The following is a 13,203-nucleotide window of genomic DNA, read 5'->3' as shown; positions in this document are numbered from 1 at the left end:
CAAACAGAAATCCTGTGCTACCTGATATGATACAGCGAGAAGAACACAGGATTGCTTCTGTGATATTCTGCTAGAGTTGCACAATCTGAATCCAAACATGAGGAAATGCCAGACAAATCCATATTAAGGGCTACTGCATACATAAATAATCTATCATCTCAAAATATTATAATCAAAGACTGAGGAACTCTTCCAGAATAAAGGAGACTATAGAGATGTGTCCAATGGAACGCATAATTCTGGATTTGTATGATTTTGCTACTGAGACATTGCTGAAATTTAAATGGGATCTCAGGATTATAAGGTTAATTGATTTTCATGGTTGTATTATAGGAAATGCACACTACAGTATTCAGAGTAATTGGGCATTATGTTGACAAACTCATGTAAAATGGTTCAGAATTAAAATATTTTTTGGATTATATTTGCAACTTTTCTGTAAGTTCTTTTTCTGAGGTTTTTTTTCCTGAAAAAATTATTCCCTGACCCCCAACAAAGAGAAAAATTTTGCTAAGAGAAAAAAAGCTACACACACAAGAGTTGCTATGATATCATTCCATTTATGTTAAATTCTGGAACATTCAAAACTAATCTACAGTGACAGAAAACAGATCAGTGGTTGCTTAGGGCTGAGGGCGGGGAGAAGATTGTGAAGTGGCAGGAGGGATGTTTTAGGGGTGACAAAAATGTTCTGTGTCTTTATTCTGGTGGTGGTAACATTTTTTTTTAAATAGATGTATTTCATACTATGAAAATTACATCATTATAAAGTTGACTTGAAAGGAAAATGCCTTCCTTCTTCCCCAGAACATGGTCTTTAACATCATTTCCCCTGAAGGAATCAGAGGTCCTTAAAGAAGGAGTTCATTTCTCTCTGAGACAGGTCTAAAGTGAGCATAAGATGCCTCATTGTATTAGAAAGCAAGGAAACTTTCAAATATGAATAGGGTCATGTGAAAAGAACCTAAGAGATAGCTTAGAAAAGGGCCCACTTTTCAAAGTCACGACAATTTAAATATGAAAAGTATCATGATGGATTGAAACACATCGAATCAATGAAAATCTGTTAAATTCATAATGATACTTAGAAAAAATGGAAAGTCAGAGAACCCATTTATCACCATTTGAAGTAGCGATTAAAATAACTCTTTACTCTAATTAAGCATTTATCCTGTCTCCTGATAGGAATTGTGTTTGAGGATATTTAAGTAGTCCCCGTTGATGCGATAAAATTTTACTTTACTTAAAAATGCCAACTAATAAAAGTAGTATAAATGCCAGAATTATTTTTAAAGATCATTTCATAAGCTCTAGATTTTATCAGTTGGTATTAAAACCATCCTGTGAGTAGTTGAACTGTACGTTCTAGGAATATCGCACAAAACATTGTAGTCACAAAGGGAAAATAGAACTGAAAAATAGATCAGGCCTTCATCAGTCTAATCCAGGCATGGGTCATATGGGTCTAATGTGGTTTATGACCAGATCCAACTTGTTTTAACTAGATACAAGTTTCATGAAATACAAGAGAAAGTCACCAGAAATATCCAGAAAATGGGATATCCTGCAGGTAGCTGGCTTAGTCCCTTCGACAAATCAATGTAATTTAAAAAGCGACTTTTCTAAAATAAAATAATCTTAAGGGACATAAAAACCTGTTGGCATCCATAGTCCTGGATTGAATGCTAGTTAGATATCACATACTAGTGAGATTTTTTTGTTAACTGAAAAAAATTGAATATGGTATGGTTCAACTTTGAACTTTAGTTCAAAGTTTACTAAAATAGAGGAGTAGAGATCATTGGTGAAAAAAATTACCATCCAGTATGTACAATAATATCTCATTTTGGTAAAAAAATACAGATAGGTAATGTGTATATGTACATATATACACACACATATAATGTATACAATATTATCTTATTTTCGTTAAAAAATAAGTAAGTGTATACATTATGTGTGTGTGCACATACACACAGAAAAAGAGCCAGGATGATATGCACCTAATGAATGAAAAGTGTGATATGTGGGTGGTAGGAATATATTATTTTTGTCATTTTTTTATATTGTAACTTTTAAAAAACATTTCTTTCTTTAAAGTTTTTTATTTTAGATACTCAGTCTCACTGTGTTGTCCAGGCTGGTCTCAAACTCCTGACCTCAAGTGATCCTCCTGCCCTAGCCTCTCAAAGTCCTGGGATTATAGGCACACACTACCGTACCAGACCAAAAACACTTCTTACAACACACACACATACACACACACACACACACACACACACCCCCCATACACACATATTACCTCTATAATAATAAAATGTTATTTTTTCAAAAATGTGTTTTGTTTTGAGCATGCTTCTGCATCCTTTCAGTCCTTACTTCAGGCCCTCATGCCACCTTGCCCAAAATACTGCAGTAGATCTCATTCTTAACTATGATCCACTGCAATCCACCCTACATACCACTATCAGATTAATCTTCCTAGAAGAGAAGTGCTGATTGATTGGACGACTTCTGATCAGCATGTTTCAGTGGTTCCTGCCTATACTGTAAAATCATAACTTCTCAACCCTGTTCTCAGTCACATAGGGACCCACTCCCGACCCACATCTCTGAGCTCAATCCTGCACTCCCCTCGGCCTTTTCACCACCCAGACCGCAGCTTTCCCACCCTCGTGCCTTTGCTCACAGCCTTGCTGGGACACAAAGCTCTGTCTGCTGACACCTTACCTTTCCTCTCGTGCCCAGCTCCAAGGCACCTTCCCACAGAACTTGCACCGTATTTTATGTATAATTTTTTTAAGATGGAGTTTTGCTCCTATCACCCAGGCTGCAGTGCAATGACGTGGTATTGCCTCACTGCAACCTCCACCTCCTGGGTTCGGGCAATTCTCCTACTTCAGCCTCCAGAGTAGCTGGGATTACAGGTGCCTACCACCATGCCCAGCTAATTTTTGTATTTTTAGTAGAGATGGGGTTTCACCACGTTGGCTAGGCTGGTCTTGAATTCCTGACCTCAGTTGATCCACCTGCCTCGACCTCCCAAAGTGCTGGGATTACAGCTATGAGACACTGCACCCAACCAGCATTTTATTTATACTTTCTAATGTTGACATTGATGCATGTGGTCTGTTTCCCCCAATCAAATTTAATGTTTTAAAGGGAAAAATTCCTATTCAGTTTTATATCATTCACAGAACTAGTAGTTCTGTTTTCTGAACAAAGTAGTTACATAAAATAATAAATAAATAAATGAACAAATGATGTTTTCTAATTAAGACAATTTCTCCATTCAGAGACTATGCTTGAGGCCAGGAGTTCGAGACCAGACTGGGCAATGTAGTGAGACACCATTTCTATAAAAACAAACAAATGAGCAAACAAAGACTGTATCCAGGGTCTAAAATATTTTCTTAAGAATGGCAAATTGTTCTTTTTTCAAAATGGGATAAAATGTACCCTCCATACTCACACATTCTTATGAAACCACAATCAATTAAATGAGCATGGATGGCATTCTCTGATTCTTAGGGAAGAGTAGGTCAAATTGGGTTCAGAGTGCTCATTTCCTTCTCCCTCTTTGAAATTGCACTTTTAATGCCTGATAAATGAGGTAGGCTTACTCTGTTTCATGGTCACTTTGTCTGTCCTTTGTAAATACAATACTGCACACTGCTTTTCTTCAACTTTGCCCTTCAGCTTTAGAGATAACAGTTTGTCACAGAACGGGGAAAGAGTCAAAACGATGATTTTTCCTGGGGCACAGATTGAGGCAGGTCCTGCGGGGATGCACCGACAACAGGAAAGGGATCCAGCAGAGTCACAGCCATTAACTCCAAGAAAGCAAATCTGTGGGAGTTTTCCTTAGAGCCCAGAAAAAGTAAATAGCCAGGACCTGCCTCTCATAGTTGCTGTGGCCCTGCAGATAACAATGTGAAGGGTCCCAGGGAACTCTGCAGAACATCTTGGCCATAGGGCTGGAGCTGTGTTGAGATAACTCTCCCCTCCCTTACCTCTCTCACCTGATGGGTGCTCCGGGTCAGGACCAGGCATTGTGATAGAGAACATTCTTTTAGGAAGTAGAACAACCTCTTAAGGTAGGTACTATGTGACCTTCAAGATCATGCTGAGAGCCTGATCAACCAGCAACAGCAAGTATTTCCTGAGAGACAAAGTATTCCATGTCCTTTGCATGGTTGATGGTTTAATTGAAGGACAGAGAGAATACTCACATGAAGTATTGATGCAGGATTTTCTTCTCAGTCACTTTACAAGCTAGGGACCTCTGGCCGGTGACTCTCTGCTCAGGCCTTGTTTGGCTATGCTACCTGCTGCTGGAGACAGCCCTCCCATTCAACCTGCCTGGGCCAAGTCTGGCTTGTGCACCAGTTCCTGAGTACTTGTCCCATGCCCAAGAAGAATGAGGATATGCTGACACCCAAAGAGTGAGCAAGGAAGGGAGTTTTATTGACTGATGAAACACCTTTCAGTGGAGAGGGGACATGGGGGTGGTCCCTCTACCTGAAGGTGGGAAAGTCCCCCATAAAGTGACTGAGTTCAGGGCTTTTATGGGCTTAGAATAGGGGAGAGGCAGGCCATAGGTAGTATTGGAAAAGGCAACATTTGATTGATTGGTTAAAAGGTATTATTCAGAAAGAATCCATCAGAAAAGGCTGGGGAAATAGGAACAGAAGTTCTCACTCTGGGTTACTAGTTTCATCTGGGACCAGCAGTCCAGTCTTTCAGGCTTCAGGCTGTTTTTCTGGCTTGAAGGTGGAGTTTCACTGGGGAACCACCCCTATCTGCCTAGGCATTTGGCTGCCTCCTGTAGCTATCAATTCCCCTCTCTGAAAAGGTACATCTAACTGCCATTAAAATAGAGATGAAGACCAATCTTAATGGCTTCCTGCGGACAGGCAGAACTGTTTTGCAAAACAGCAGTCAGATGTCCCTCAGAGGCCTTTCTGAGGGTCCCAGGTAAAAGGGAGCCATCATTCAAGGCAGTGCTGGCCAAAGACCAGGGATGAGCTACAGGCTATACAAGCTGGAGAAGTTCTGAGGGGAGAGAAATTCAAGGACCCAGGCAGGCAGGGCAGATTCAGGGAGAAGGCGACTTGGTCAGCCATCAGGGTTAGCACCATGGTGCTGGGAGCACTTCCTAACAGAGATAGGGGTCTCCTGCCTGACCACCCCCATCACCTTGAATCATCCATCACCTCTTAGTTTCAGTTTTTAATGGGACAACATCAAACCACATTCCTAAAAAGGCTTAAAATATGTAACATTCCTATTACTGGTTAGCATTTCGATAGCATCTTTTCCTGTGATTTTGGCAAGTGCCACAGTGGGGCAGGATGGAGAAGAAACAATGGAAGAAGACTGCAACTAGGGTGATGTGCAGTTCAGGACTCCTAGGCCTGGACATGGTGCCCAAATCAGAACCTGGTTTTCTGTGTCACCTGCCCTGGATCCTCCTTGGCAGCCCTGATGCAAGTGGTGGGTTCACCCAAATCCCTGAGAATGTGAATGGAGTAGAGATTTTTGTGCCAGCATCACCAATTCCAGCTTTTCCTAGGTAGTGTTCCAAAGAGAACAAGCAGCCCTCTTTGAAGAGCTCAAATCCTGTGTCTCTAATACCTACCCCACCAAGCTCCTCCCTCACTAAGAAGAAATATTCCTCTGCAAACCCTTACAACCCTAGGGAGGAGGAGCCAAGACGAGACAGCTCCATGGCCATCAATCCTCATTATCATTCTCACCATCATTATCATCATCTAGAGAGAAACAGGCTGCATGTTTTGTGTCATCCGACTGACAGATCCATTTATACCACTGTCTAAACACGACTAAAAGGAAAATGCTCATTTGCTTTTAACAGAACTGGAAAAAGCACAGACTTCTCAAGTTTTAAATAAGCTGAGCTGCTAATTTTAATATTAAAATTCGAGGTTAAGACTACAGAGAGCTGGTAGGGCTGGCATATGGTGTGTTACTGAGGGTCCCCACTGGGGCTGCTGTGGGCTTGTGGTGATGGAGAGTTTTTTTCTCCATTGTTTTCTAACTTTATTCTTGTAGACCCAGATGTCTTTGACACCTCCAGTCCATCATTTGCACTTGAATGGTGGGTCTGGGCAGCAGAGTGACCTAGGCCTCTAGAAAATTAGACACAGCCAGGCTAGCACAACAAAGGACAGACATTCAAAGCAATTAGGAAGATTGCTTTGAGGGGAAGATTACAAGGAACATAAAGGTCTGAGTCCTGTTGTCTTCACTAATCAACATTCAAAACTTTGAACTTTCTTAGCAACTTCCAGTCCAGAGCACTGGGTAGGGCTCTTTAAAACTAGTGTAGGTCCCTCCTTGAGGGCAGTGAAGGGGAAAAATCAATGCATGGAGAGAGCAGGAGCTGTGTTCAAAGTCACGATGTAAGAGGCACGTGGATGGGTCTCACATGGTTTGGAGTCTGCTTAATAATCCCCGTAGCCAGCTCATTGGATGGGTAGCAGGCTGGGTTCTTTGTTGCAGACAGCAGAACCTGCTAGAGCTAATCAAGTTACAAGGACTTATCAAAGGTTAGTGGGTAACTCACAGAAGCTTCAGGAGGGCCAGAGAATTGTGCAGAAAGGAACAGAGCTCAGACTACAGAATTCCTCCATTGAAGTCCCTTCTGAACCTTTAAAGGAGATAATAGTAAGTTCAACCTTGGAGGTAGGCAATTCAGCCTTGGAAAAGATTGCCAAAACAAGTAGAACAAACTCTTCCAAGGAAATTACTCCAGGTACCCAATTCCTTACTCCAGTGCTCCTATCTGGACTGCTTATTGGCCCCAGCTATATAACCAGGTCATAGCAGTTTGTGTGGACCCCCTATGACCCCTGCTGCCCTTCAGCCCTAACTTCCCTCACTGTTTGGCTGCTCAGACTAGAGTTCTCTTCCTCCATCACCCACTCCCCCACCTGCCTTAACTAAGACAGGAAAGTTGTTTCTGTCTCAGTGCTCTAGGAAGCCCCTGACAGTTTCAGAAGTAATTCTCTCCAACTGAGCCAGGGGTGTGGAGATGAGAGACTGGTGCTTTCCATTTGGGAAAGTTGCTCAAATTCCTGGGAGTTCAACTAAACCTTCCTCTGAACTCAGAGCTGACTGATGGGCCAGCATGGAGAAGACATCGGTAAGACACTACAGCAGTTCTCAAGGCAGAGTGGACACAGGACTTACACAGGGAACTTGCCAATATACGGATTTCCAGGACCCAGCATCTCCAGAGATGCTGAGATGTCATGTCTATGGCAGGGGCCCAGGGATCTGCATGTTTCACAAGCTCATCAAATGAGTCTGATATAAATGCTCTGTAGGCCCCATTTTGAGAAACACTGACTTAGAATTATTCCATAATAGTTATGTAGACTGCTAAGATCAGACACTAGAGATAAAAACATAAAATGTGTTTCCTAGTCACCAGCTGTATTACCCATGTCTTATTTTCTGTATTCGGATGCTGATACCTGGGGTCTTGCTGACCATGGAGGAACTGCCCCTGTCAGGTTACTCAGTTCTTAGCAGTAATAAACAACTTGTCTGTAAGCACACCTTTCACAACAAACCAACCAATCCAGAGCCCACACCCACACTGCCTTCTTTACTGGGGACGCTGGATCATATCCACCTGTCTTAATCACCTTGGAGCCAGGTATCAGACAATTAGGGACAGCCCCTATGCCCCAGAGTCCATCGAAATTATTCAAACTAGCGATTCTTAAGCCTACACTGCGTCACCCATTACTTTCCATGGAAACCACACTAAAGATTCTTGCCCTTGTTTTTCCCTCGCTCCATCTGCCGCCTGACCAATCCTCTTTGGTGCCCCCACCCCATTCAGGGCATGCTCCTTCCTCTAGGAGCTGTGAGTAGTAAACTCTCCGTCCAACGGTGATCATCTCAAAACCAATTGGACTTACTCTACCTCAAATTCCCTACCAATACACTACATTTTTAAATGCCTTGTGATGCTGTGACTTATAATGAGAAATATATTTGGTCTTCATCCCAGTTCCTGGTGTAGAGCTTCTAAAACATTTGGAATTTCCTATGAGATAAGAGCAATAAAGGTGAAAGGAACACCTTTTGTTATTCATAACAAGTCCCTTCCAATCCCACTGTTTCTGTTCATGAGGTGATTTTTGAAAAGCCCAAAGGATGGGGGACCAGTTGCCAGAAGACCCAACCATGTACTTAGAGGGTTGGAATTTTCATTCCTACCCCTACCTTTTGGGGAAGGGAGAGGGGCTCGAGATCGAGTTAATCACCATGGCCAATGATGAAATCAATTATGCCTGCATAGTAAAATTTCCCTAAAGACCCAAAAGAATGAGGTTCACAGAGCTTCCAGAATGTAGCACTTTCTTATGAATGTAGCACCTCCTCTGCATCTGAACCATTCTGAAAGACACAGAAAAGGTGGAGGCTGCTCCCAATAGTCCTGCCAGGGATCTAGCCAGGGGCTCAAGAGCCTCAAGGAAGGGCCTTTCTCATGTTCTTGCTCTGCGCCTAATGCCTCCGAGTCCTCCTTGCTGTAGGATGGCTCTGTGATGATCACACGATCTCCCAGTTCAGGGCAGACCACAACTAACTTATGCTAGCATGCTACAGACAAGGTTCCTGCAAAGTGTGGAGGTTCATTGTAAATGGCCTCAATGACTTCTAAGAAGTAAATGCTGTGATTCTACAACTGAAAGATAAACCACTGTGACCACTATAAAACAAGGCCCGATATCTCTTACAGCCTTTCCACTGAGAGTGGGGGGGTCTACCTGTGACCCTCATGAGTCCCAGCTCTCTGAGGCTCCTTGGCCACTTGAGTACAGCAGAAGGGGATGCTTCCTGAAGAAGCTGGTGGCTGCTATTTCCTGTCTCCTGGAATCCAGCCATCATGATATGAAGTAGCCCAGCAGCCACAGGGAGGGGCCCCTATAATGGTTCTAGCTGATGGCCCAAGTGGGATGCCCCAGAAACAATCCAGTCATGTTGAACAAGGGAGCCCAGAGATGACTGCAGCCCCAGGACTAGTCACCCTCAGCCTCTATCCATGGTGTAGAGACAAAGAAGCTGTCCTTGTTGAAATCTGCCCAAATTGCAGATTTGCAAGCAAACTGACTGTTGTGTTCTTAAGCCACTAAGTTTTAGGTGGTTTGTTACTGAGCAATAAAGAATCAGAAGGGCCATCAGGCCCCGTGGAGCCTGACCATTTCTAGGGTGGCCTCCACAGGATCTGGTCTCCTGTTGAAAATACTGAACTCCTGCTTTCCTCTTCTCCAGTTCCAAAATGAGAAAGAATGCGCTTATCTTTTCTCATTTGCAAATTAAGCAGCTGGGCAGCCCTTTCGCAAAACAGGCAACGTTTGTTGTCATTTCTAGGAATAATGAGGAGGAGGGAGGCTGAGAGAGGCAGCTGTTGAGAAATGTCTTTCTCCTCATCCGCCTACCCGCTCCAGTGCAGACCTGGCCCGAGAGAGAGTCGGGGCGAGCTGAGTCGCTCACATGCACCCCACAGTTAGTGGAAGTAGGTTCTCAGTTCAAGTACTGTTGTGTGACCTTGAGAGTCTCTGACAACCTGCTACAATGGCCCAGCTTGAATTAAAAGCACTTGCCAGCAAAGTTGTTTTAATGTTGGACTGTTTCATTCCTCTCTTCATTGTATGAATTCCCAATCCTGGGGAGCTTTAGGAGATTAGCGACATAAACGACGGCTCTTTCCATTCCAGGCTCACCTGGGCCATTTGGCCTTTGAGTGACATTCTTTTCTTTGGTGTTTGGAGTTCGTCTTCCTCTTTGGGCCACAATATACCAGATTATTGGGGATGGTTATGTAGCTAATGATGGCTAATGATTTCTGTAATGCACTCACCTACCCTCCACTTGCAATACTCTTACTGATCATAATTATCAAACCACCAGGGAAACAGAAATAAATAGGCCCAAATTTGCCCTAATATAAAAAGAAATAAATCTGCAAAGAACAGTGTTTTCATGTCTCTCATAGACACAGCAGCCAAAAATCAATTAGGAGAAAGTTTAGACTTCTCACTTTTCCTCTCCATTAAAATAGACTCAGCAGATGTAAAATGCTTTGGGATTTTGGGGAGTGAGGTTTTAAAAAATAAAACTACAAATAAGGTGGTTTTAGAGTTTTCTGACCACCCAGGTTTCCTTCAGTTTTTTCTCTCCAAATGAACACCTATGACCGTTAATTCTCAGTCCCTGAAATATTTTCTTCTCTCTTGGTCCTGATGCCTTGATCTAGGAAAAAAGCTCATTAGTGTCAGCAATCCAACTGCAGAAATGATGAGTGGACACATACCCATCTCACACATGTGGGGAGGACACAGCCCGTGTCCTTGCAAGTGTCCCTGTCTGCTCCAGATAGCAGTGGAGGTTGTGGAGAGCTCATGGGTTTTTAAAGAACTAGCCAAGATCCGTGCTCAAATTCATAACTGTGGGCAACTGCTTTGACTCAATAATCAATATTAGAAGTGTGCACAAAGGTTCAGCTACAGAGACATTTAATTAAAATGTTGTTTGGAATAGCAAATAACCCGAATGCCTAGCAATAAGATCAGTTAAAACTAGGGTGCAAAAAGTGATATTGCTGTGAACAAATGATGTGGCAGGTAATGGAAAGATGGCCAAGATACATTATTAAGTGAATAGACACACGGTTTTGTCCGTTTTATTTATGCACATGTATGCATGCATAAGAAAAGTTCTGAAAGAAGATAACCAGAAGTGTAAAAATAATTATATCAGAGTGGTAGGATTATGGATATTTTGATGTCTTCCTTTTGCTACAAATTTTTTTTTTTTTTTTTTTTTTTTTTTTTTATGTTTTAGACAGAGTCTCACTCCGTCACCCAGGCTGGAGTGCAATTATGTGATCTTGGCTCACTGCAGCCTCCATGTCCTGGGTCCAAGCAATTCTCTGGCCTCAGCCTCCTGAGCAGCTGGGATTACAGGCATGCGCCACCATGCCTGGCTAATTTTTGTATTTTTAATAGAGAAGAGGTTTTGCCATGTTGGCTAGGCTGGTCTCGAACTCTTGACCTCAAGCGATCCACCCACCTTGGCCTCCCAAAGTGCTGGGATTACAGGCATGAGCCATTATGCCCAGCCTTCTACACAAATGTATCTATTTTGTTAAAAAAAAAAAAAAAAGTATAGCAATAAAAAATATTTCAAGCAAATAAATTGTAATCAATATTATTCTCCGTGGGAGTCTCCTGGGACCAGCTTCAAGTGATTAGATTTTAAAGGCCAGCCTTGTCGTCCACCAGTTTGCTATGAGGGTCTGAGATTTAGGATATGGACAAGTCTGGCCAAGCCTGAATTGGAGAGCAGAGGACAGTCAGCAATGTCCACAGACGAAGGATGAAAGCCGAAAAGGTCAAGACTATGCCCCATGGCTTCCTCTGACCCATCTCAGCCCTCCTTCAGTGACCAACTCATTAGCTACCTCAGGCCTCGGTTAAAATGACACAGCTTGCTCCTCGTTTATTTCCTTCATGACACTTACCACCATTGCAATTATTTTATTCATTTGAATATTTCTTTTCTGTTGGTTTGTTTCCCCTCACTAGGTGGCACATTCCCTGGGGCTGGGAGCAGACCTAGGTCACCTCTGTGTCCCCAGGGCCAAACATAGCACCTCACCCATTGCAGGTGCTCCAAAAATACCTATGGGTTAAAAGAAGTGTGAAGAATTAGGAAAAAATGGCTATCTGGGGAGGTCAGAAGAAAGAGCAGGAGAGAAAGATGGAGGGGAACGGAGAATGAAAAGCAAATTAAAGGTTCATTTGAGCCATAATGTCACAAGGAGCAGGAGGAGTGAAGGAACAGCCACCACGCCTGGCTGGGATGCCACCGTAGGGCTAAGCTTGGTTAAATAAGAGGAACACAGCTGGGACATCCTGACAGCTGGAGCCCTGCAAGGTGGGACGTGGGCAGTCAGCCTAAGTTTGCTGTTTCTAAGAGTCCAGTCAGAGTCTGTATTGCTCTGCAGAGCAGAGAGCCGAACAAGACACAAGGAGGTGTGAGTATAAACTCCTCCAACGGGTGCTGCTCGGTCAGAGGAGGAATCGTACCCTGCTCCTTTCCCAAGGGTTGCTGATATTGATATCATTTTAAAAAGAATAGTGAATTATACACAAAAAGAAAAATAGTAGAAACAGGCCAGCTGTGGTGGTTCATGCCTGTAATCCCAGCTACTTGGGAGACTGAGGCAGGAGAATTGCTTGAACCCGGGAGGCAGAGGTTTCAGTGAACCTACGTGCCACTGTACTCCAGCCTTGGCGACAGAGTGAGACTCCACCGCAAGAAAAGAAAAGAAAAGAAAAGAAAAGAAAAGAAAAGAAAAGAAAAGAAAAGAAGAGAGAGAGAGAGAGAGAGAAAGAAAAAAAAAAAGAAAGAAAGAAAGAAAGAAGAAAGAAAGAAAGAAAGAAAGAAAGAAAGAAAGAAAGAAAGAAAGAAAGAAAGAAAGAAAGAAAGAAAGAAAGAAAGAAAGAAAGAAGAAACAGTTCATCAAGAAAGAAGCCGCTGCCTGGCATGGTGGCTCACATCTGTAATCCCAGCATTTTGGGAGTCAGAAGTGGGCAGATCCCTTGAGGTCAGGAGTTAGAGATCAGTCTGGCTAATGTGGTGAAATCGCATCTTTACTAATATTAGCCAGGTGTGGTGGCACACGCCTGTAATCCCAGCTATTCAGGTAGCTGAGGCCTGAGAATTGCTTGAACCTGGGAGGCGGAGTTGCGGAACCGAGATTGCGTCATTGCACTCCAGCCTGGGTGACAGAGTGAAACCCTGTCTCAGAAAAATGAAAAGAAAAGAAAAGAAAAAAAAGAAAGGAAAAAGAAAGAAGCTGCTAAATGGGAACATGAGATACAACCCGGGTGTGATGTTATGATTATGATTGAATATATATATATATATAGAGAGAGAGAATATATATATAGAGAGAGAATATTTATATAGAATATATATAGAGAGAATATATATAGAATATATAGAATATATATATGAAATATATATATTCTATATATATAGAAATATATATATATTCTATATAAATATATATTTTTTATATATATAAATTTTATATATATAAATATATATATAAATATTTTATATATATATAAATCTATATATATATTCTATATA

At 42.3% G+C, this 13,203-nt stretch overlaps 2 protein-coding genes across 2 annotated transcripts in view; both read right to left on the bottom strand.

Annotated features, from left to right (window-relative positions):
* GALNT2 (polypeptide N-acetylgalactosaminyltransferase 2) overlaps positions 1 to 805 on the bottom strand; it is a 1,373,297-nt gene extending 1,372,492 nt beyond the window's left edge. The window contains exon 1 of the mRNA XM_050769229.1: positions 802 to 805. The gene's annotated coding sequence lies outside the window, so the exon portion shown is untranslated. The remainder of the gene's footprint in view (positions 1 to 801) is intronic.
* Positions 1 to 13,203, bottom strand: part of RAB4A (RAB4A, member RAS oncogene family) — a 683,172-nt gene that overhangs the window by 396,331 nt on the left and 273,638 nt on the right. The gene's annotated exons all lie outside the window — the stretch shown is intronic.

The sequence above is a fragment of the Macaca thibetana genome, chromosome 1, assembly GCF_024542745.1.
Source record: "Macaca thibetana thibetana isolate TM-01 chromosome 1, ASM2454274v1, whole genome shotgun sequence".
In the NCBI taxonomy this organism is placed as follows: Eukaryota; Metazoa; Chordata; class Mammalia; order Primates; family Cercopithecidae; genus Macaca; species Macaca thibetana.
The sequence above is the reverse complement of the archived record's forward strand: the minus strand, read 5'-3'. Positions and strand labels throughout refer to the sequence as shown.